The following is a 27,184-nucleotide window of genomic DNA, read 5'->3' on the forward strand; positions in this document are numbered from 1 at the left end:
ACACCTGTGCTGAAGGACTGGGTTCTTTGGACCCAGCGGTGCCAGGGCACAACACCTGAAACCTTCGTGGGTAACCTGCTCCGGCGTACAAATCACAGAGACACGGGACACTTCCTTCGGCGTCAAAGAGTCAAGGTTTATTTACTGCAGGGAACACAGAAGTCACAGGAAGTACATCGAGTGTAGTTCGGGGAGACTGCTTCAAATTGTATTTGTGGATCGCTCCTTTTATACAGTTTCTACCCATAGGATAACATGATACACAATAGTTTACAACCTGGTTCCCACAAGTCGCTCTCAGAGGGGTCGCTTAGATCACTTTGAAACACACAAGATCCGGAACATAAGTGCGGAAACATTTGGCGGTTCCCAACTGTAAAAACCCATCTTCCCACCATTAGCAAATTCCAATCAGCAGTAAAGTAGATCGAAACAGGAACGAAGACAGGTGCAGAGGAAGACGGAGACAGTGGGGAGATCGGAAAGGGTGTAAAAGGGGAGTGTCGAGAAGCACGAGATACAGGCATCAAAGGGACGTGCCTAATGAGATGCACGGCTGAGACAATAAGCCCGTGCGGCAAGATGAGCCTCGAGCGGCGCCATCTGCCTTACAGTAGCATCCCCCTCGTCATAAAGACACTTTCAAAGAACATGTGTCTTCCGCAAATATCTTGGAAGTCCCAGGGTCGCGAAGCGGACAGCGTCCGTTCGCTGGCTACTTGAGGGCAAGAGACAAAATGGATGCCGTATCTAAGATGGAACCCGTGGGTACAGATGACAAACCCACATAACAAACGAACGGTTTAAGTTAGCACAGCGAAACTGCGCACACTTGCTAAACTCGTCATTTGCGGTTCATAGATACTAGACTCGACCATATTCGTGTGAGTCGAAAACACCACTTACAATTGTCACGGAACCTCAGACGCTCCTTTTGCCCTCATGTAGGCAAGCACTAGTCGGAATCATACTCGATATTCATCAGACCATCAAGATGTCGTTGTAGCATAGCTCTGTCCAACCGAGTCCCCTTGGTAACAGATGGTTGTCTCATACACGTTGTAGCACAGAGGCCACATAAGGCAGGACCACACTGCACACAAAGGCAACACGTGAACAGGAACACTACCACAACCCCGATGATCGTCAGAATCTTCCAACCCCAAGTCGACACCAGGCCCCAAAACCAACCAAGTAGCGTCCAATCCCCTACATCCACGTGTATGGATTCGGAGATCTTGTGCAACTTCGAGATGGCTTGATAGACAGTAGGAGCATTATCTGGAATGAAAATGCAACAGCTCGAATGGATCACTTTACATACCCCACCGCGATCTGCTAAGACAACATCTAAAACCATACGGTTTTGTAATGTCATAAGTCTCTCCGCCTGAAGTTCTGTGGTGATATTACCAAGGGCACTGGCAGTAATGTTAGCTGTCGATTCTACCACTCGAGTCAAATGTCTCAGGTTCCTACTATTAACCATAGGTCCCCAAAACGGGAGGAAACCCTTGAAAAAGTCTCCTGCCTCTTGACCGGCAGTATCCTCTTCACTAATTACGCCTCGTACAACTCTAGTCTTGTGGTAATCGGCATCTACAGTGAACGTCGGAGGCAACAGATTTGCAACAAAACATGAGCCCATGAAGTCTGCGGGCAACCATGTGTATGCACGATCATGACAGATGAAGTACGTACCCTTGGCAGCCAGAAGCACAGGGATCGGGGACATTGACAGAACGTAACTTTCAGTGCAAGCACTTACTCCAAGTGAGGCTTGCGAGCCACGACCCACAAGACAAAGATTACCAGTGTGGGGTACGACCCATATTGGAGACGAGCTTTTAAGCTGCTTTTCATTAGTGAACGTACTATATTCCCCTTTATTCGGTGCCCTATAGGCTTGTACCTCTGCCTTAGGGATGAGATAAGCATCATGGATCTCATCTTCCAAATCCTGTATTATCATCGATACCACCCACTGCCATGAGGTAGGACCCGGTTTGGGGGAACGTTCTGGAGAGGGGTGGAAACCTAGTGCGCTTCGAAGCATTGTTTGGTATGCTCGAGCTGACCCTTGGGAACTATACGGTAACACCAGATATGGAATTCCCTTACCCGTAGTATGTGGCATCAACCCACACACCCAACAATTAGTAGTGTTAACCACTAACTGATGCTGATGGAGGAGCTGGATAAAGGAATTGTTGCGGAATTCTACACGTCTAGCCTGTTCGTGTTCTGGTAACATATGAAAGGAATGAGGAGAAGCAGTAGAAGTAATGTTAGGGTAAGGAGTAGGAGTAGGGGTAGGAAGTAAGAAGTAAGACATAGTGTAATACACCCCACCCGCCAAAAATGCGGAAGCAGTTAAAAACAATACAAACAATTGGAATACAAAACATTTAGTACGACTAAGTTTCTGCAGCTTGACTCTATATGCCTGAGCTCCTTCCGAATCATTCAGCTTCAAAAATGCCATTTCCCTACGACCGTCCGCGACGTTTCTTGACGCACTTCGTTCTGTGCAGCAATAGTCAATTCCCAGGAGTTCCTAGGAACCGACGGCCTTTAACCTAGCGTCAAGACCTACTGTCCAGAAGGAGGTACGCGCGCGGCCCTACGGCCCTCAATACACAATATGTATTTATTTAGCACAATAATTCAGCTGTGGAAGGAAAAAGATACAAGAAAAAAAATCTTGATATATGTACAAAACAATTTTCAGTGATACGAATTGTTCACAGTTGATCAGGGGAAACGAAGATATTGCAGTTATCAGTTTCAGCAAAGCAAGAAAAAAATTTATTTGTCCTTAGTATGAGAACGCAAAGAATATCGATGTTTCCCAGGACGTGTCTGCTCGTCAAACAAAGGATCTGTCGAAGAGACAGCGTCCTGCTGATCAGTTCGTTGGTCTGGTCTTGAGTCTCTTGCTGACAATGTTCCAACAATGGCTTTCTGCTGCGCTGAGTGTTCACCAACAAGTTGTGCGTCACTGAAAGGTACAAACGCCGGCAATGTCGCTGCTTCTGTTGACGCAATGCCTTTCCTCACCCACGGGTCTGCCGGCAAAGGAATAGGGACTCGCTTACAATGGGTAGCATGTACCCAGTTCTTCCGTCCCTCAAGACGAACGGCAGTCCTCGTGGCCAAAAGCACCTGGTGAGGTCCAACAAAGCGGGGGTCCAGATTCTTCTTGCGCGAAAAATTTCGGGTGACAACCCAATCACCAGGCTGGAGCTGGTGGCCTGGACCCTCCGTCTGCGTCGGCAAGGCGTCGTAAACCTGTTGATGAATTAACCTCAGTTTAGCAGTCAAGTCATGTAAGTAGTCAATCAACATCGGGTACTCAAGATCAACGAACATACCTGGCCTAGGAACCCCCCACACATTCGCAGGACGGCCGAACACTATTTCATAGGGACTAAGCCCTATTCGGGAGTGTACAGTCGCCCTAGTTGACAGTAATGCTAGAGGCAAAGCGTCAGGCCACGAAAGTCCAGTCGTAGCCTGGATCTTCGCTAATTTCAGTTTAAGGGTGCCATTGTACCCTTCAACCAATCCAGCTGACTGGGGATGATTGGCGCTGTGGAATTTTTGACTAATTCCAAGGCCCTTACACACACTCCTCATCACACTTCCAACAAACTCACTTCCGTTATCTGACCACACGACTCTAGGCATTCCATACCGAGGAAAGTATTCCTTCAGTAGGATTTTCGCAGTAGACAAAGCAGTATTATCTTTGAGGGGATAGGCCTCGATCCATCGGGAGAATGCGCAAACCACAACCAAAACGTATTTCAGGTTATTGCATCGCTCCATATGGATGAAGTCCAATTGGATCACCTCAAAGGGATACGAAGGAGGAGCAAAACTGCCAGGGGGAGTTGGGGTTCCTTTGCCAGGATTGTACATTATACACACCATACAATTCTTCACCAAACGTTCAGCACACTTAGTAATTCCATCATTCTTCCACACATCAGCCAACAACTTGCAAATACCTTTCGCGCTAATATGTGCTAACCCATGTGCCATTTGCACAACGGCCAGTACATACGCATCAGGCAACATCCATCTTTTCTGATCTGACAAATCAATCCAGCAACCATTCACATCCAACCTTCCCGTACTTTCTTTCCACTTCATCTTTTCAGTGTCGGTGGCCTCATTCTGAATTGCTTTCACACTCTCTATAGTATTCTCACACATACTTGATTCTGTAGGCCACCTAACCGAATTCGTCACATACATTCGAGTGCTAAGGTTCCGTGCAGTCTCCTTAGCAATCTCATCTGCAAACGCATTACCACGACCAACATCATCCGTCACCTTACGATGCGCACTACATTTAACAATTGCAACTTGAGCAGGCAAAGTCAATGCATCCAAAAGATCGTTCACAAGCTGGCCATGCTGTATTTTCGTGCCATGTGACGTCAAGAAACCACGTTCTCGCCACAATCGTCCGAAACTATGCGCTACACCGAAAGCATACTGACTATCGGTGTACACATTCACACGTTTACCTTTTGCTAATACACATGCTCTAGTAAGAGCGATCAGCTCTGCAGCTTGGGCAGAATTCTGATTCAATCTCGCAGTCTCAACAACAGTATTCAATGTCACCACAGCATAAGCAGTAGTCACATCACCATTCGGCAATTTAAAACATGACCCATCCACATACAGGATGCCATCCGGGTCTTCCAATGGGGTGTTTTTAAGGTCCACACGACCTTTTGTTTCCTCCTCTGTCCGCAAGTAACAGTCATGTTCTGTTACTGCATCTGACTCTGCACTAATTGGTAACAAAGTTGCCGGATTTAGGACATTACAACGTTTTATCTGAATGTGGCTTGCCAAGAGCGTCAATTCGTACCCAGATAACCTCGCACTCGTCAAGTGCTGAGTTTTCGTACGGTTCAAAAGAGTATCGACTGCATGCGGAACCATCACCGTAAGCATATTATCCATGACCAATCCTGCTGATTGTCGGATGGAGACCGCAGCTGCCGCAGTTGCTCTCAAACAACTCGGCAATGCTCTAGCTACTGGGTCTAAGGTCGAGGAAAAATATGCACATGGACGTTGCTTACCACCAAAAGGTTGCGTTAAGACGCTTAAAGCACAACCTTCCCTCTCGTGAACATATAACGTGAACGGTTTACTGTAATCAGGGGTACCTAACACAGGGGCCGAACACAATGAATCACGTAATTCAGAAAAACTTTTCTGACATTCTTCCGTCCATGGTAAAGGAGTCGAAACATCCTTGCACGTAAGAGCCACCAATGGTTTCGCTAGCAATGAAAAATTAGGAATCCACTGCCTGCAGTACGATGTGATACCTAGAAAGGCACGCACATCTCTTTGGGTTTGTGGCACAGCCATGCGCGCAATCGCTGCAATTCTCTCTGGGGTCAATCTCCTTCCCTCCTTTGACAATAAGTGACCTAGATAGGTTACTTCTTGACAACAATATTGGAGTTTAGAAGGTGACACCTTGTGATTTAACTCACAGAGATGTTGCAGCAACGACACTGTAGCAATTTTGCAAATGTCCTGAGTATCAGCAGCCACCAATAAGTCGTCGACGTATTGGATTAAAGCCGCACCAACCGGCAACCTAAACGCATCTAGTTGACCCTTCAAAGCTTGACTGTAAATCGATGGACTTTCACAGTAGCCCTGAGGAGCGCGTTTGAACCGGAAGCTACGTCCACCAAGAGAGAAACCGAAAAGGTCCCTGCTCTCTTCGGCAATCGGGATGCTGAAAAACGCATTTTTCAAATCAATCACCGAAAACCATGAAGCCGTAGCTGGAATCAGAGTCAGTAGCGCCGTAATGTCAGGCACAACAGGGAATTGAGGAACCACAATTTTATTCACCTCCCGTAAATCAATAACAAAACGATAAACAGGCGGTTTGGTAGGATCAGTACGTTTAAGAATGGGCAGTACAGGACTATTGCACACGTTTCCCCGAGTTTCTTCAATGACATCTTTCTCGATCAAATCATAAATGATCGCTAACAAAGCTCGTTCACCATCCAGGGAGATACGATATTGGGGAATACGTGGCAATCGCACATTCGATTTCAACTGAACAACATAAGGGGAGATATCAAGTAGGCCCACGTCGTTTGGACCCGTCGCCCACAAAGATGCAGGAAGAGAATCCAATTCCGGTGGAAGCTTATCGAGGGACAAATACATGGGAGAGACTACTTTCTCTCCGAACGTAAGCTTTACACCCGCAGGAGAACAATACAAAGTCGCATACAAGCGTTTAAGCAAATCCAGACCCAAAAGATTTTCACCACAACCAGTGGTTAAAATCAACGGAGCTTCGAGCTCACGAGGCCCAATTTTAAGGGGCAAAGGGCGCGAAACTGGATTGCTAACGGGGGCGCCAGAGAATCCAACAGATACATTTGTTAAGCCGGACAAAGGTGCGCCAGGGAGTTTCGAATGCATGATAGAACTTTTCGCTGCACCAGTGTCCAACAGAAAAGGCTCAACGACGCCCGATGTAGCAACTGCGACGTAAGGCCCTCTCTGATCAACCGGAACTGATACCTCTCCCTCTCCTTGTCTTTGGCTGTCCTAGTAATTACTATCGTCAGTTCCCTGATCGACGTAATAATCGTCTACATTGTACTGCGCAGATCGTCCTTGCGATGATCCACGTTGGTCGAAACAATTATTAGAATTTGACGAGTTATCAGAACAGTCGTTCTGAGCACCACGACCTCTACCACGTGATGCGTGCTGTGCACCACCACGACCTCCTCTAGACGAATTACCACCACTACGGTCATTTAAAGCAGGACAATTGAATTTAATGTGTCCCTCCTGTCTACAATAAGCACATTGGTTGTACCCCAACGAAGATCTCTGAAAAGATGAATCATTACGCGGCTGCGATCGATTTGATTGCGACTGCGATCTATTCTGCTGAGGCGCATTCTGATTAGAACGCGGCGGATATGCTTGTTGTAACAACACTTTAGTTTTCAGCTCTTTCGTCTTTTTATCGGCACGGTCATTTTCCTCTTTTTCTCTATTTTCGTAATATTGTGCCGTAGCCAATATCTGAGCTGAGGTAGAAACGGCCCACGCACTTTCTGAATTCTTCAATTTATTGCACAAGTCGGGCAATAAGTTCGATACAAATTTATCCACAAACAACCTCTGTCCACCCTCAGTACCCATATCCTGCCCACTATGATCGACGAATGTTTCCTCGAACCTCGTAAAGAAGTCTGAAACACTCTCATCTTTCTTCTGCTTACAGGCTGACAACTTGTCCCAATTTACCCTCATAGCTGGCATAAGCGTTTTCATTAACGTAATGATTCGCTGGGGAAGAAGTTCAATCAACTGATCGGGTTTAGTAGCAGCCACTTGTCCAGCGTCTGCCGCTGTAATGGCAGCCCAATCACCACCTAATTCATTCGCGTGATCTTGGTGACGAATCTTGGCCCATACCGGTTGCGGTACGACATTGCCAAACAACATGTCGATATCGGCCAGATTCATTATCGTAGCGTCTACGAGCTGCGATAATTCTTTGTAATACCCCGCAGGATTTTTGCGAGGATCAGGCAAAGTTTGTTTCACCTGAAGCACTTCCGATCGTTTCCAAGGGAGGTGTATCCACACTCTCTGGAAATGTGCTGGTATTGGAGCATTAGCATTAGTATTATCAGCGGGTACCCAAACTGGCGGAACTTCTCGCATAGGATATTGGCCAGACCCATCTCGTTGTTCAATGTCCTCAACGAACAATGCATGAGGAATAGGAGCGGGACGAAGAGATAGCAACCGTTCAATAGCACGTCGGACATTAGTATCGACTATCAGTCCAGTTGCGAACTGAAGCCGAAGATTAGACAGGGCGGTCAGCACCTCGTCAGGCGCAACAGCCGCTATCTGATCATGTAAGAACTTGCACATTTCATCAAACACATATCTCTGAGTAGGTATGTTGAATTGATCAAACGTTTCGAGGACAACACGAGGTGGATTTCTAACAGGGTTTATCATCCAACCCATCGCCATATTGTATAGCGCAACACGTTCTCTATTACCAGGAAGCTGGCTACGTCTTTGTGGACCATCAGAACCTGCAGACCCAAAAACAGGTCCGAGCGACTGAAAGAAGTTTGTCGCAAGGGGAGAATCATGATTACGAGTAGAGGGAGAAGAGTAAGACACAGGACTAACAAGAGAAGGAGTAGAGACATTAGCAACGACAGGGGTTAACAACACAGGAGCAGTAGCGTGAGCAGTAGCGGGAACAGGAGTATGTGGAAGCGGAGGAGCAGTAGGAATAGACACAGGCACAGGAGCAGGAACAGTCGGAAGAGCGGGTACAGGTTGAGGAATAGGCGGAGGAATAACAAGTGGGAGAGCAGGTACGGCAGGGACCACAGGAACTGCGGTACCCTGTACGTACGGAGGTGGCGACTTCATAAGATAGGACATTAAAGAATCCTCAACTGCCTCTTCCTTCTTATCCGACTCCGTAGACAAAACAGGATAGCATTTGTCTATGGACATACGCTGTAATCTCTCAAACACTTCCTTATCCTTATCCTCCTTATCACGCTGAAACTGCTCAGCTTTCTTCACTATAGTAGCAACAGTATCTCGCTGACTACGTTTATTTTGTCTGATCTCTTTCTGTCGGGCTTCTTTGCGCCAGAACCGAAAGGCATCAAACATGGCCGGCCTTGATTTACGTTCGAACAACTTTATTTCCAAATTATCTAAGATCGACGCTTCGAAGCTACCGTGAGGTGGCCAACGAAGATCGCCGTCTTTCTTTGTATATTTGATCCAATAATCGTTAAAAGCAATCGGGCCTAGCCCATGTTTGCTATATAGGTCATATGTAGGAGTTCCAACCGGAGGTATCGGACACGAGTCCTCCAGCAGGGAATCCGCACCACAAGGTCTAAAGCAACTGAACAAAGTACTGCGACCAGGCATCTTGCACACTAGCCGAGTTTCACAAACTTCAAGGGTTACGGGATTTCGGGATTTACCAAGTCCCAGCAAAGAACTAAACCCTCGGTCTTTGGCGGCTGCAGTCGTCAAACAAATACAACAACAACAAAGTACGCTAGCAAAGTGTCACCGACAGAAACACTCACACAGCGTGTACAACAAAGACACCCGCTAAAGTGTCTACAACAAAAACACTCGCTAAAGTGTTTACAACAAAGAACTCTGGGAGCGACCCACAAATACTTAACTCAAAGATCAATGGCGTCCTCAGGAAGGCCCGTCTAATCGTCTCGCTATACCAAGGTCTACGCCAGGCGCCAAAACAGGTCTACAGTCAGGGTAGCAGTCCGTCGCAGCCGTTAGGAGGCGGGAATCTTCGCGGGAAAAGTCTTCGGGCCACTTATTTCGACAACAGGATCGATGAAGCGGGGTGCACCTTCCCTCGGAGATTTCACACGAAGTTCCTCACGATCGTCAGGCTTGGACCGGTACCACTGATGCAGCCCCACGTTGGGCGCCAACTGAAGGACTGGGTTCTTTGGACCCAGCGGTGCCAGGGCACAACACCTGAAACCTTCGTGGGTAACCTGCTCCGGCGTACAAATCACAGAGACACGGGACACTTCCTTCGGCGTCAAAGAGTCAAGGTTTATTTACTGCAGGGAACACAGAAGTCACAGGAAGTACATCGAGTGTAGTTCGGGGAGACTGCTTCAAATTGTATTTGTGGATCGCTCCTTTTATACAGTTTCTACCCATAGGATAACATGATACACAATAGTTTACAACCTGGTTCCCACAAGTCGCTCTCAGAGGGGTCGCTTAGATCACTTTGAAACACACAAGATCCGGAACATAAGTGCGGAAACATTTGGCGGTTCCCAACTGTAAAAACCCATCTTCCCACCATTAGCAAATTCCAATCAGCAGTAAAGTAGATCGAAACAGGAACGAAGACAGGTGCAGAGGAAGACGGAGACAGTGGGGAGATCGGAAAGGGTGTAAAAGGGGAGTGTCGAGAAGCACGAGATACAGGCATCAAAGGGACGTGCCTAATGAGATGCACGGCTGAGACAATAAGCCCGTGCGGCAAGATGAGCCTCGAGCGGCGCCATCTGCCTTACAGTAGCATCCCCCTCGTCATAAAGACACTTTCAAAGAACATGTGTCTTCCGCAAATATCTTGGAAGTCCCAGGGTCGCGAAGCGGACAGCGTCCGTTCGCTGGCTACTTGAGGGCAAGAGACAAAATGGATGCCGTATCTAAGATGGAACCCGTGGGTACAGATGACAAACCCACATAACAAACGAACGGTTTAAGTTAGCACAGCGAAACTGCGCACACTTGCTAAACTCGTCATTTGCGGTTCATAGATACTAGACTCGACCATATTCGTGTGAGTCGAAAACACCACTTACAATTGTCACGGAACCTCAGAGCCATGTGGCACACGGACATGCCCTAAGGGCATGTATGTGGGTCACATGGCACACAAGCCTAAATCAGGGGTGCAACAGGGTGTCAAAGTGACACCCTGTCCCCCTTGCAAAATCGGTAATTTTACCGAATCGGTATTTACTGATTCGGTAATTGACATTGATTCCTATGGGCCTCAAGGCCCATAGGAATCAATGGCAATTACCGAATAGGTAAATACCGATTCGGTAATTACCGAATCATACAGATTCGGTATAAATTACCGATTTTTTACCTACATCTGATTTACCGAATCTAGAATACCGAATCGGTAAAATTCGGTATTCTAGAGTCGGTAAATCAGATTTACCTACATCGGGCCCAAAATGTACAAAATGTTTATACTTATGTAGACCAAACTGTGATAGTATCACTATAAGTTTAGAGTTGATATAAATGCAAAGAAATGTGAACACTGCTTTCGACGTAACTGAACAAGTTGTTATTAATAAAAATAATACCAATAATTCAACCCATGCTTCATGCCAGCATTTCTAAGCATTGTAAATAACAGGTGTTACTAATTGCCACTTTAATAGTAGGTTATGCTCACTTCAGTTACTTATTGCACATTAGAGTGTGCATCCATGCAAGCATAAGACTTCAGGACCGAGAATATTATCAGTTTTTAGAGCAAGACTTACTTTTCGTGTGAGTTGTAATGAATTTTGTCAAAAGCTAAAGTGCATAAGCTGGACTCGCACTCCATCTTCATTAGTGGATTTAGGGCTATGCTTTCTAATAAAATAGAATTGTTTTTACAAAAGGCAGCAAGATTTTAACACGCATTAACAAAGCCACTATATCTGGGTTTGGTCTGCTATCACATCGATGATGGATTTAGGCCCAGATCTCTGTACTGGGGTGAATGTATGAAATTGTTCTGAATTCTGCCCATCAATTGTTCTTTTTGCATTTGTCACCCAGAGTTGGACAGAAATGCCCAGACGTGGGTCCTGTGCTCTCCATGCCACTGGAGTCAAGCTATCCGGGCAGAAGAGGAGACATACCCCGAAACCGGTCCCAGGATGCTTGGTTCCAGTCATGGGAGGACCTGGCCTCGCAGTTCAGGCTGGACTGTTCCCATTGGGCACAGGGTCAAGACTGATTTGCATATGGCTGGGTTAAGACTGGATCGCATGATGAGCAAAAAAAATATGGATTTAGGCCCAGATCTCTGTACTGGGGTGAATGTATGACATTGTTCTGCATTCTATCCATCAATTGTTCTTTTTGCATAAACATGTAATGAAAATACCAGACTGTATTAACGACTCTTTTGCCTTCAATACAATCCGGATTTTTTTCAAATAAAGATTGGATGGCAAGGAGGCCTTATTAATTGTCTTTATTTAATTTCTATGAAAGAGACAATGAAAGGAAGGACTATAATAAAAGCTGGAGTGGTAATCAACTATTAAATAACTTTAGAAAATGTATTTCCATGTGTCTTTGCCAGACACCTTTTAAAAAAGTACATAATAAAACTAGGTTGCAAAAATATTTTTGGAATCTGTTACCTTTTTTATTGTTCTATTAATTATATTGTGTACACATTAAAGTACCCCCAATGCATACCCAGAAAGTCTACATTAAAAAGTTTGATTATGTAATAAGTACATTTTTGAGTCAAAAGTTCATATCTATTTTTCTAAAATAAAGACTCAAAGATTTTATATTTGTTTCAATTATTTGAAATACTTTAACAAACTAGTACAGCATTAAAAAGTATAAATGTAAAATAGTTAATCAAACAAGACTGAAATATTTGAAGTGATTTGCATTTCCTCGACAAACACAATCAATTGGTTTGAAGTGGATATATCCTTTTTTTTAATGTTTGACTGTGAGGTTAAGTTATCAGTATGACCTCACAGGGCTAACCAAGCCTAGACAACATATGACCATAGTTTTGCATATCCCACTACAGACCAAAGTCTGATTTGCTAAGCTGTAACATCAGTATGTATTTTATTTTATTGATTCCAGTATGGGTGTCTTAATCATTAATATGTCTAAGTAAGGATATTTTATGGATGTGACTAGACCTCTTGCCACGTTGTTCGGGAATTGTCTGTGTCATTTTGATGAGCACTGCCCACCACGTAGTATGTGAGTGAGGGAAGTCGACACAATTGATGCTGATGTGGATCAAAGATAGTCCTACACTGGACTGTATGTACTGTGTTTGGTAAGTGTTAGGAGTTCTGTTGTATGTGTATTTTTTTAGATTTACGTGTTTGAGGCAATTCAAGATATGATTGCTGTAAGGACATCAGCGATACTCCAACTATCGAGATAAATGTGCTATGATGGATATATGCACACTGTTTTTATAGAGTGGTATGTTTTATCTGTGTTAATTCTCAGTGGTTAGTGATGTTATGAGCAAAGCAATACTCATTTATAGGGCATACCAGTGAAGTGTTGAATGTCTGTGTGGTGTTCTCTCTAAGGGGTTTGTTGAATGTTGTATGCTTGTGGTTTCTTAATGGTTAATGCTTTTGTGAGGATAATAAGACCCTACTATGTAGAATATGCTTATTGTGTTGGATGCACGTTTGGTGTTATGGCCAATGTTTTCTGTTGTATGCTAGATAGTTCAGTGGGATCCTTGTAGGCGCAATGCATTACATTGTTTCCCTCAACCCAATGAATTATAGCATAGTGGCGTATGATTGTTTTTTCATCTACTCCCCATCCCTGGATAGTGTAGCATAAACACTAAACATGCCCTTCACCCATGCCTTTTTCCCTGTGCTATCTGATGGGGTCTATCAAATAGATATGATCTTCCTAAGATATCGGCTATCGATTTAATGTGCTGCTATCTTGGTATTTTGAGGCCAAGTTCACATGCAAGTTGAAACCTTTTCTAATATGGTGATTTAGGGAGAGGTGGACATTCAACCACATGGACAGCCATAATAGCATTGGGGATAATTTCATGCAGTCCTCCATGTATCTAAGGCCTAGTTCATCATGCGAAAAGATCTGAGAACTATTATGTGGCAGGTCCAAAAGTGATCTACAGAAACAATTTTGTTCCAGCTGGGGACAGCGTGAGGTACATTATCCACATATGGCAGTCACATTTATTGAAATGGAGAGACATTTTTGATTATACATTTCTAAACGAGCCTGCAATAGGTTTGTTGCCGACCCTCTGGAAAAAGATAAAACGTACACTGATTGCTTGATTAAACGTTATTCCTGGCAGATAGACATGGGACCACATGCTGGAAGAGTCAAAAGTAATTCCTAAATAAAGAAAGTAGTTGACCTTTCCAATATTAGTTCCCTTAATAAAGATTGGTCAGCTCTTACTGCTCTTTCTGTCACACACCATGTAACATATTTTAGTAAAGTTAGTTTTCAAGTCTAAATTATCCATAAATAATAGGAATCTATTTATTAGGACTTTAAAACTGTTAAACATTCTTGATATTAAAATAGCATCATCAGAATACTGTAAAGCTGGTACCGGTCACAAGCACACCATCGGCAAGTCCTTGCAATGCATAATAAAATAGGTATTACATTTTTTATGTACCATTAAAAACAATATTGGAGCAAGGAACCAACCCTTATTGACCCCACGCTCTAAAACAAATGGATCGGAACATTCAGCCCCCCTTCTCTGTATCTCACAGATGCCGTAACACCAATATGTAATGAACAAAGAAAATCAAATAGAGTCTGATCCAGACCCACACTCGATATGATTGTCCAAATCTTTGATCCCTGTTCCGGTAAAGACACTACTGAGGGTCATACATTATAAGTACAAGTGGCCCCTTTAGCCACTGTATATTTAATATCATATGGAGATTTGCAAAGAGAACAAGAGTGTCTTAATGAGTTCTAAAACCATGCTGATGTTCAGATATGGTATTGGTTGCTTTTGCCAATGTCATAATTCTATGAAGGATAATTCAGATGACTACTTTAACAACTAAATGTAACAGAGAACAAGGTCTGTAGCAACACAGATCTTGTCTATTATCTTTTTTAAACATTGGTACTATGTTGGCAGTGTGCCAAGAGGATGGTACATTTATGCTCCAAGCAGAATTAATGGCATTAGTAATAACAGGGGTGCACAAGTCAATATTACATTTGTAAAGGTCAATAGGATCCCCATCAGAGTCCTAAGCCTTACCAGAGGAACTCTCTACAGTAATGTTGGCCACATCCTGGAGCTCATGCCTAAGGATAAAAGGGTGTGGTGGTAGGGATGAAACAGATTACTACTCAGAGCAGCACCCCCAGGTGGACATATAGAATGGACTTATAGTGTTCCTCCCATTGCTCTGCCTTGATGTTCAGCCCTAGGATCACATTCTCCCCCATGTTAACCTTAGTTGAGTTTACAATTTTGCAGAAATATATTCTTACACGATTCTTCTTTTAATGCTAGATTTGTCTTCTTCTTTAGGGTGGATTTATAAATGGTTCTGCATCCAAGAATATCATCTCGGTCCCTGGTGATCCTATTTAGATCTTTGAGCAGCAATCTATTGGCTTCCCTAAAAGCCTTAACAAACCAGCTAGGCTGGTTGGTTTGATACATCTTTCTGGAGCTAACATAGCTTTCCATGTGAGCTGCTTTAAACAAATAAAGGCCTCAAATATTGAATTCCCATAATTTTCATGACAGGCTAAACACATATTAACTAAGGCTGGCTCCAATGAAGTTATTAAACAGAAACCAATGCCTGCATTCTTCCAGCTTACCATTTTACCCTTGTCCTTGAGTACTAAACCAGTGATTCCCTTCTTGGGAAGCCTCTGTATTTTATTGGTTAGGTTCAGTGATAAGACATTGGGGATGAGATTGCTGAAAACACTAACTGTAGTTCCTTCACACTGGGCTAAAGTAGATAATGAGTGTGGGAGAAACTCATGCTGTAGTAAAACCAAAATATCGATTATACGTCTAATAAAATATAAGTTGTACTTCAGCTACTAGGTAGTATACAACCCTTTCATCATTATAATTTCAACAATTCATTTAATGTTAGATATGACTAGAAAGTGCAAATGTGCATAAGTGCAAATATCCAATATGTTCTCAGTAAAGTGCAAAAATTTGAAGTTTAGCAGCTATCCGTTCTATGCAATATATTCTAGAAAGTTCTTATGTGCGCAAAGATGTGCTTTGTTCAGCAACAAATCCAAAGGTATAGTTCTCGATCTCCGTCATAAATTGTCAAGAGAAGGCAAATCTTTTGAGACACCCTACCCTTCTAGCTTATGCTATCTCAAACTTTTGAGTCATAATCATTTTGGTTTACCATTCCTGATAAATTGGTGCTCTGTTAGTCTTCCAGTTCTGCAGGATCAAGGAGCGAGCAACTAGAGAGGTAATAGTTATAAATACATCAGTGCCTTTAATCAGTAGTTGACTTTGCCTTTGAGTACTGTACCCAAAGAGGTTCACACCTGCATCGGGTTCCATCTGTAGATTTAAAATGCACATTTTTTAACACAAATGCACTTTCTGCATTGCAGAGGAGCAAATGGAAGCTGGTGGGCCTTCAAAACAAAAAAATAGATCAAATGTATGATAGATCCACAGCTGTTTCAGGGACCAATGGAGGAGAAGGGTGGGTGAAGCAATGGGTGTTGAAGGGAGGAGGGGGAGAACCAGTGCATAAGAGCGAGACTACCACGGAATGGGGAGAAGCAAATGAGGAAGAGACCAATACGGTGTGGGGCAGTTGGAGTAAGCAGCACACAAGGAAGAGAGCAGCATGGAGCCTAAATTCCAGTGTTTGTTCCTAGAGAGAAATACACAAGGAAGAGAGTTGGAAAACACATGCAGGCTCATGGAGGGCTTAAAAGGAAAATGTAGCTCCCTGAAGGTGAGTTCCTTGAAGGTGGAAAGACACAAGTCAGCCAACCAAAATGATGTTAAAGAGGCTATGATATTGAGAGGAACAAATACAAGAAGACAGCAGCTGCTGAATGAGAAACAAGCTATTGTGAGGGTTAATAAAACCAACCAACCAATAGTGAGCAATGAACCAGCTCTAAGCACGCTGTATGTTTCGAAAGCCCACAATAGGTCTTTTACTGCTACATAACTTGTGCTGTCAAGTACGTGAGATCTACAGGGCTTCCTATTGCACCTGTGCATGGGGATGCATGCAGGGAAGCACATGTTGTGCCTCCCTGTGTGCATGAACATCCTTTCCTGCACTACATGGACTGCACAGTCCATGCTATACAGGAATGGCCTTTGATGCTCCCATTGCAGTGTCTTTTTGAAACCATTCTGAATGCTATTACAATGTACAGTGGCAAGATGTCTGAATGGATAGGATTGCTTTTACTAAATGCACATTTATTTAGATAGAATTCTATAATGTAAGTGACTGTGATGATACTTGGTCGTGGCTCTAATTTTTTTGTTTCGGTATTGACGTGGAGGAGGGTTTTTTGGTGTGTTACTGCACATAAAACTCATTATTCTTTTTGTACATAAATCTGTGTATACAGCCACATCGGTTAACAGTGTATTCACATGCACAATCTTATCATTTGCTTCATCCTTGTGAAAACCGTTGCTATACAAGAGGGACAGGGCGAAAAAAGTGTCCACTTTTTCTCAGGCAGCATTTCGCTTTATTTTTTCAAATCATTTCATATTCTTGCATTAGAATTAAAACGGCAAACTGGGAAAACAGACTTTTCACCTTTCAAATGGAATTTACTTTCTAGGAACTATGCGAAACAAACTCAAGGATGTTACATCTGATCTGCATCCTGGATAAAAATAACATAAACATCTAGGTATTAAGGTCAATGCCAGTGAGTGCAGAACTATCCACCACACACGTATTACAACTATAAGTGAATATGGGCCAGATGTACTATGGTTTTTAGCAGTTGCAAGAGGAAAATCAGCCCACTTGAGACCACTAAATAGGTCTGTGTTATGTACAAACCCTATTTTGCGAGTCTGTAACCTATAATGACGTCCCTTCCTAAGAGAGAGTCACACTGGTATGTTCGATGGTTTTGTGACCGCAAATGTGGGCGCAAAACAATCATAGTTACCACCAACTTCAAAATGTCGTATACTTGTAAAGCGCACAGCTGCCCCAGCAAAGGGGCGTCCCGGCGCTGTATACTGCTGGGGAACCCATCCTGGCTTTCCCTGTGAGATGGTCTCTACTGGGCATCTGCAAGGTGAAGACAAGCATACCCGGCGCTGATGGGGCCGTTAATAGATATTAAGCAAGCTAATGCCCAGAGTTGCCGAGTGTGATCGCTGATCAGAGTGGGCACCGAGGCGAGAATTATCGAGTCCGCTGACCATGGCCCAAGACCCTGCCGCGTCGGGATTCGAACCCTGGTCCCGGGTCGACCTCTGCTTCCGGGTCTTCCGCCTATAACCAGTGAGCCACACCACACTACACCACACCACAAGTAGGTGGTAAGCCAGACACAAATGGAAAGGGGGCCCAGGGGTCCCCTTCCTTTTTGTGTTGGCCAGCAAAAAATATTTTTTAAGAGCAGGCAGTGGTCCCACGGACCACTGCCTACTCTTAAAAAATGAAACAGAAACACATAATGTTTCTTTCTTAAATGCATCACGTTTTCCTTTAAGGAAAATGGGCTGCATTTTTTTTTTAAATATGTTTTATTTAAAAAGCAGTTTCAGACATGGTGGTCTGCTGATCCCAGCAGACCACCATCCCTAAGAGTGCTGTAAGAGTGCTGGCCATTCCCGATGGGTCATAAATTAAGACCTTGCTCATGAATATTAATGAGGTAGGTCCCTTGCGACCCATTTGGGAATTGCAAACAGTGCCTCAAACAGACACTGTTGTACATTCCATTTTGCGAGTTGCAAATTGCGACTCACAAAATGAAAAGGTCATACATCTGGCTCTTAGGGCCATATGTATCAAGGCAAAATGGGTTCGCAAACGCCGAAATTCACAGAATTCTGGCGTTTGCGAACCCATTTTCGCTAAATGGTATGTATGAAACATTTTTGGTGCAAAATAAGGAATCGCTAAATTAGCCATTCCTTATTTTGCCATTGGATTTAAGGAATTGCAAATTTTGCGATTCCTTAAATGCAATGTATCAAGGAAAAAAACATTCCAAAATGCTATTAAGGAATCGCAAATTACCACCAACTTCTAGTTGGTGGTAAGTTGCGAATTCTTTTAAAAAAGCATTTTTTTTTAAAATCAAAAGGTGCCATGTGACGCCCATACATGCCCTTAAGGCATGAATGTGCGCGATATGCGCTCACATGCCATTTTCAGGGGTGCAGCAGGGTGTTCTTGAGACACCCCTGCACCCTTGAAAATATTCACAATTTGCGATTAGCAAATTGCGATTTGCAATTTCCCCTTCATTCCTATGGGCCTCCTGGCCCATAGAAATGAATGGTAAATTATTCCTTAATTGCGATTAGCAATTTGCTAATCGCAATTATGGAATTTTAAGGAATCGCTAAAAAGAAGCGATTTTCTACATACATACCATTTTGCGATTTCTAAATAGCGATTCCTTAAAAATTGCTATTTAGGAATCGCAAAACGGAATGTTGATACATATGGCCCTTAGTCTTTAGGGAGGTGCACTATCTTTTTTCAGCTTCTTTGTTTAAATAACTGTTGATTATCAGTAAGAATACTGACTGATTGACATGTTCACTACAGCCACCTGATGAAGTCTGCGAGCCATACATTTAAATCTTGAGAGGATCAACTCATCATTTTGCCCTTCTAGGATCATTAAAGTAATTGCCATTGCAGTGATAGGAGAAAAATCTCTGTAAGATGGCAAAAGCCCTAGTATAAAGAGATATGTAAAAAACATATTATTTGTAATGAACCAGAAATATTTGCAGTGTAAGTTTCACGTTGAGCACTAAAATCTCCTTGCTAACTTCATTGTTGTAAATGGTAGCCATAACCACTGTGTTTGCTTTGGAAAATACAGTTGTAGAAAATGTTCAACATTTGTCTTAAATTGGTTTATTTATTTTTATTTATTTGCTTTAGAACAGTAAACTTCCAAGTTGTGTCTGGCCCAGTTTCATGGATTGTCTGTTTCTAAATTCACAGAGCTCAATATTTCACAGTTTGAATGTATACCACTTGTTTAGCTATAATCTTTTTTTCTAGTTTACAAAACTAAACATTTTTGAAATCCTTGTCAACTTTGGGTTCGGTTAGAAGTTTGAAGGGCTACCGGTTGGGCTGCCCCGCTTCATTCACAAAAATAATAGACAAGTCTATTCAATGATCAGCCATGTTTATTCGAAGGAGGGGGAGCTTGTTATACCAGCAACAAACACAGAGATGATGTAATGAGGCTGAAATACCTCTGTTAGCCACTGACGAAAAAGACATTTGTAATACCACAGCGTGCCAAGGCAAGCTACAGTCTGCCTAGACATTACAGATCCATGCCGCATTTTACTTTTTTCCTGTTTTTGCGCAGGGGGTATATTCCCATGTGACTTCTGTCAGTGGGGAGACTGTCCAGACACCCTCATTCACCCACATTAACCTCGCATTTTGTTTCATAATGAATTTCACTGTACCATAGTGCGTGAGACCTTTGCTTACCTTAGTGGAATGCGAGGGTCGCAGAGAAGGCAGTGGCACAGTCTTATTTATTACTTATTTTATTCATTATTTACTGCAGCTTTAAAAAAGCATTGAATGTCAATATTTTGCAACAATACTATGCACAGTAGAAGCTAGAATGCCAACAAATGTGTAGATATTTGATGGTTTTTTTTAATAAAACAAGTATTGCAAAAGTTTTGCATTTTTTTTAGAGCTTCTCATTACTCCAAAGAGTGTCATTTTGGGGAACATCACTTACAACGCATTTATTACAACGCACTACCATTACAACGCAACCATTACAACGCAAACCATTACAACGCATTGCGCTGGGGGGCGCTCTAGGATAGGGAATATATTTAATTTACTATCCAACACCTTCCCTACTATCCACGGGGACTGGAGTTGGAATAGTAAATTAAATAAATCACTATTCAGCGCTTAAAAGCACTATGCGTTGTAGTGGTATGCGATGTAAAAACCGCGTTGTAACAGCAGGTGTTGTAATAGCCTGCGTTGTAGTGACACCAATCCGTAATTTCAGATATTTATCTCTTTCCATGTTCTTCATTGCACAGTTTTACAGACAGGGAAGTGTCACTCTTAAATGCCACACATTTGTGTAGTTGAATGCCACTTATAAGTGGTGTGAAACCATAGAAATGTCACAAATAAGCAATCGGAAAGCTTGGCATCTATGTGGATGGGTGAGGGAGGTTGGCACTAGCAGATCAGCTCCCGGACCGATGCAGGATGGCGACATTAGATGTGCAACCTCTCACATGCTGAGACAACATCCCCAGCTCTGCTGATAGGCTGACCGTGAGTTGGTGATAGTTCTGTGTACTAGGAACAGAGGAGGCGAGACACTAGTGGCATGGGGATGCAGGAAGAGGGCTAGTTGCTTGGTTATCCTAGGAGTACTGAAATTTATTAACTAGGGTTTTCATCTAAAGTTTCCCAAGCATCTTCTAGTGCTTGAACTCTCTGCAACCCACAATTGTTTATATATTTATGTGCGACGTCCATAATTAATTTGATGTTTTTGCCGCACCATTTTATCTTCCTTATGTTGTATATTACAGGCATTTCTGTTAAAGTTGTCATGATTTTTTTCTGAAAAAGATTTGCATGCAAAGCTAGAACTTGTGGAAAGTGGTCGCTTTCAGGACGGGATTGGATATGGAACGATTCAACTAAATGGGGTAATTCATAACTAACCATTGTGTAATCAATAGTGTATTGTTTTTTCCCACGTATGAAAGTAATGCCAGCTGGCTGGTCTCCCTTTATTTTTCCATTCAGAAAGTGTAAATCAAGGGTTTCCAATTCATGTTTTTGGTTATTGACCTCAAGCTCCTTTTGACATACTCTTTTTTTCAAATTGGTCCCTATTATTTTGATATTGAAATCACCTAAAATTATCAAATCACTACCTTGGTGGCTGGTTTGCAATACCTTTATCAAGTTTGTCAGGCAGGACAATTTGTCCTTCTTCTGCTTTTTTTGGGGATGAATATATATGTTTAAAATCAACAGCTGCCAAGGCTTTGTAATTACAGATGTTTTGCTCTCCAGTTTTAATACTTGAAGCCAATTTTCACCCTTATCAAGTTCTTCCATTTGCCAGTCTAATTTGTCTGTGACATATATTGACAATCTCTCCTTTGGATGCCCATAATTGCAAATTTCAAAAATTGCAAAAAGTGACAAGTGCAAGGTTAATACATATACAAGGGCAAACAATGTGGTTTCCTAATTAGTGCTTCAGTAGTTTTTATCTTTTATACCAGGCTAGTTGGAATAATGTATTCACAGCAAACTCCACCAATAGGTTAGGGTCTGCATGGCAAATCCTTGCTGCTTCCCAGTAATGTCTGAGTCCTAGAAATAAACAAAGAGATCTAATCCATACTGATCGCTCCAGCCTGTACACAGGGCAGAAAATACAGAATGTGCTCAACACTTTCATTGCTGAGAATATCTGCGGGACATTTTTCATAATCTTATTTTGGGTCAGACCGATTTTTTGTGAATGATGCTAAAGTGTACGTAATCTGAGTTGTATATACAATTTTCTAAGAAGCTGAGTTGGCAGATTATTTAAACATTCCTCAAAGTTAAAAGAGAACTTAACATTTTAAAAAGGATGCAGTTAAGGTCACCACAGAGGATGAGTTCAATCATTTGAGCTGAACTTGGGATCAAATGTTCTTCTTCACAATAAGAGGCATGTTGTGCAGACAGAATGCAGGTGGGGTTAGACCAAAGCCTTCCAGTCTAAGGTTAACAAGACACTCTTTGATATACCTCAACCATGAGATTTTATGGACGTGCTGTCTAGTAATAATATCCCGAAGTTCTGCTCTAAAGCACGCAAGTATTCAATGCGCCAAACTCTGACCCAATACAAAATTGATTTAAGGGCTGGGTGCTCATCTATTGACCGCAGACCTAAATCTAGCAGCAAGGGTAACAAAGGGGTACTTTGTGGCAGCCTTAGCAGTGATCTTATGAAGGAATTCTTAGAGGATGCATGATCTTCAACATTGCTATGGCCCCAAATTTAATTACCATAGGTTGCCACACTAATATCCTGGGATCTATAAATCTCCATTACAGGGATGATTGGGAAAGTTGTAAAACCTTTAAAACATTTGGCTATTGCACATGCCCTGTGCTTTAAAAAACTTATTCTTTTCAATTTGGTCAAACCAAGTGTTGGACTTTGTTATCCTAATACCAATTTAAATCTCTGACTCTTTCCAAAACATTTGACTGTTGCTTAATGTACACACTGTATTGCCTTCTGGAATTAAAATGTTTGTTTTTTGGGCATATATATTTCTAGACCGATTTACCTGCAAAACATCCCAAACTGCTCTATTAGGGTCTGAAGACCTTTCTGGGTTTTGGAGATCAACAGTGTATCTTTGGCAAAAACTAATGCCAAGACTTTTTGGACTGCCAAGGTATTCATATTTTCCCAATTGGATAAATATATCCAGTGTAGGGGCTAACACAGTCTTGAAGGACCCCTCTCTTAACTTCTATCGTCTCTGTGAGTTCCCCATTGAAAGCACTGTGGATTCTGACATAGTTATCTGAGTGTAAGCACTTGATAAGGGCTAAAATTTCACATGGCATACCCAGATCTTCAGGGTTTTCCATAATTGAGCCCTGAGGACCATATCCGACGCAGCTTGAAGGTCTACAAATCTTACATACAACGTGCCCCTTCCCAAAGTCACAGTCTTCCATCTAATGAGTTGGAAAAAAGGCATGGTCAATTGTACTTACTTTATATCTAAAGCTCGCTTGGAATTGGCTTAAGATGCAATTTATTTAAAAAGTTTTACATAGCATGAACAAGACCCATGAGAGTATCAGAGCACTTTACAATTGAGCGATAGAGAGGAGGCAAATAGATCAGACAACAGAGTGATCAAAATTAGAGGCAGATAAAAACTTTAGGCTGGCATAACAAGTCCTAATCATGAACATAAACTGTCGTAGCTTGTACTAAGGGTGAGGGACATGTGTCAGAGCAGGCTAGGAGAACATAGGATCAAGAATCAGCGAGGCAGATTACAAACATCATAGAGGAGGAAGCTAGGGGATCTGATAACAAAGTAAGTACGAAAAAGTGCATGTAGTGGTAATTCTCTGAAAGCCCAAATCAAAATACAATCATTAACACCTTAGCAGCTATGGAACGTCCAGCTCCAGCGCTGAACGTTCCATTGCGCAGGTGCAGTTGGAACGTCCAACGGCCGACGGCAGCACTCCCGAGGTAGTGGTGCCGTCGGCCGTCGGAATAGGCGCAGCACTTAAGGTGTTAAAAGTCTGGTAATAAAAAAGGGACAGGGAGACGAGTCTTTGAGTGCTTGTCGGGTGAGGGGTTTCTAGGGCAGGAAAGTGTTCATCAATAGCACTTTAACTTCCTTTTTGAAAGTTATTGTTGAGCGGTTCATCCTGATTTCAGTGGGCATGGGGTTCCAAATTGTCAGGGCGATAACTGAGAAAGCTCAATTGTAAGTTTTCTTTGTATGGAATTTCTGCAGTTTCAACAGTAGGCTGCTGGCACTTCTGGAGGACAAGTTTTTGTGTGAGGTACAGAGTGGGGGGTTGAAATGTAAGGCTTTATGGGTCATGTAAGTAATTTTTAGTTGTATCCCTGCTTCTGACATCTACTCCCTAAGTTTATCTAAGATTTGTTTACAAAACAATTTCTGTACATTGTCAAGAAGACTAAGAGGGCTGTAGTTACCTGAAACATTACAGGAACCTTTTTAGGTCTCGCCTATTATTATCCTGAAGGGATGATAGGCGAGATTATATTAAGCGGTCTGAAACGTCTACCTAGCTGCGGATCTCGTACAGTTCATGTGAGCCAGGCGCGTGCACAACAATTCGCTCCCCCTACCCCTCCCACAAACCAAGACAAGACAAGAACATCAAAGCGACCGCAGCTGCATTCCCCGCCCCCCGCTTCATACTTCAAAGGAATGCGCTCTCCAGGCCTGGCCCGGCCCCGTTTGCTGCCTCTTGTATTTTGTTTGCTCACAATTGTCACTTCTACCTCATGTACCCCGCCCCCTCCATAGCAATGCCGAGAGCTTGTTTTACTTTCTTGCGCCTTGCCGTTTATATACCCACCACATCTGTTTGGGTCCTCTAGCCTTGCCGCTTTTTACTTTCGTGCGCTTTGCCCTTTATATATTTTTTTTCAGAGGGTCACCACAACCTTCACTTTGGGGATCTGTATTTCCTTTCTGCACATGTATACCGCGCACACCGTTGTCACGTTTGTCTGCCTGCCCCCAAGTCCCGTTTTACTCTTCTCAGCATTGCCACTCACTTTATACTCTTCTGCCTTTCTGCTCAAATTGGTCACCGACGGGTTCCTGATCTTCCACATTGGGGACCTCATCCGGGCTTTTCCCGCTGATCCATCGAGAACCTCGCTCTTTAATATTTGTTCTGTGTGCATCTGTTCATCCTTTCTCCCATTGCCCTGCCTCTAATTACCCTCGGTCCATTCACTTCTTCCCACATGGCGGCCCACACACCATACGGTTTTCACCAGCCGGCTAGAGCCCCAAGTATTATTCTTACACTCAACATCCGAACCACAGGTTTGGAATTCTATTGTCTAATTTATATCGCTGTTGCCCATATTTGCACCTGGTTTCTGCTCCCATACTTATGTGACACTGCGCGTTTACTCATCTGCGGCTGCTCTGATTCCCCGCCCCCGGCTTCAGACTTCAAAGGAATGCGCTCCCCCGGCCCGGCCCCGTTTGCTACCTATCGTATTTTGTTTGCTCACAATTGTCACTTTTACCTCATGTAAAACGCCCCCGTCACAGCCATGCCGAGATCTTGTTTTACTTTCCTGCTCTTTGTCGTTTATATATCCACCACATCTGTTTGTGTCCTCTAGCCTTGACGCTTTTTACTTTCTTGTGCTTTGCCCTTTATATATTCCTTTCCAGACGGTCACCACAACCTAACGTTCCCTCTTCACTTTGGGGATCTGTATTTCCTTTCTGCACATGTATACCGCTCACACCGTTGTCACGTTTGCCTGCCTGGCCTCAAGTCCCGTTTTACTCTTCCCAGTATTGCCACTTTATACTCTTCTGCCTTTCTGCTCAAATTGGTCACCAACAGGTTCCTGACCTTCCACGTTGGGGAGCTCACCCGGGCTTTTCCCGCTGATCCATCGAGAACCTCTCTCTCTAATGTTTGTTCTGGTGTGCGTCTGTTCATCCTTTCTCCCATTGCCCTGCCTCTAATTACCCTTGGGTCATTCACTTCACCCCACATGGTGGCCCACACACAAGCCCCCACACACAATTCTACACACACACAACCCCCCCACACACACACAAACCTCCCACACAAACCCCCACACACACACCTCACACACACACACACACACAACCCCACACACCCACACAACCCCCCACACGCACAACCCCCTCACACACACCCCCACACCCCCACAAACACATCCCCACACACACTCCCCCACACACACACCCACAGAACCCCCACACACAACCCCCCACACAACCCCCTACACACAACCCCCATACAAACAACTCCCCCACATACACAACCCCCCACACACACAACCCCCCCGCGCACACAAAACCCACACACACAATCCCCCACAAACACAACACCCCCCACACACAACCATCTTTCTATCTATCTGTGGCCCTCACTCTATCTATCTATCGTCTGCACTCTATCTATCTATCTATCTATCTATCTATCTATCTATCTATCTATCTATCTATCTATCTATCTATCTATCTATCTATCTATCTATCTATCTATCTATCTATCTATCTATCTATCTATCTATCTATCTATCTATCTATCTATCTATCTATCTATCTATCTATCCATCTATCTATCTATCTATCCATGTATCTATCTATCTATCTATCTACCTATCTATCACCCTCACTCTATCTATCGCCCTCCCTCTATCTATCTTTCTGCCTCCCTCTATCTATCTATCGCCCTCCCTCTATCTATCTATCGCACTCACTCTATCTATCTATCACATCACTCAGCACCACCACAGCATCAATCTGTGCAACCATTCAACAACAACTGGTTCAAATATGTTCTCTCAATGTTTCAAGCTTTATTACAAGTGTCACAAAAAGATGTTAATATTTCACTTCTGTTCTTGTGTTTTCGTCACAATAAAATACACTGAACATAATCTTCAGAAAAGTCATTTACAAAAGTTTAAGCTATTGCCATTACAAATTTCAATAACTTTCATTAAAAAAATTAAAAGCCATTGTTATTTGTAATATCAATACATCTAAGTCACGTAAATACAACACATATTGCAGTACAAATGCTATAGGTGTCACATTTGTGAAAGTTAAAACTATTGGCATTGTCAATGACAAAGCTATTAATTTCTCTATTTTCAAAACCAACACATTAATAAAAAAAATTGTTATTTACAATACCAATAGCTCAAACTTTCCTAATGCGAGACCTATTGCATTGCAAATGCTTGTTTAAAAATAGGGACAATC

This window comes from Lissotriton vulgaris, chromosome 12 (genome assembly GCF_964263255.1).
Source record: "Lissotriton vulgaris chromosome 12, aLisVul1.2, whole genome shotgun sequence".
Classification (NCBI taxonomy): domain Eukaryota; kingdom Metazoa; phylum Chordata; class Amphibia; order Caudata; family Salamandridae; genus Lissotriton; species Lissotriton vulgaris.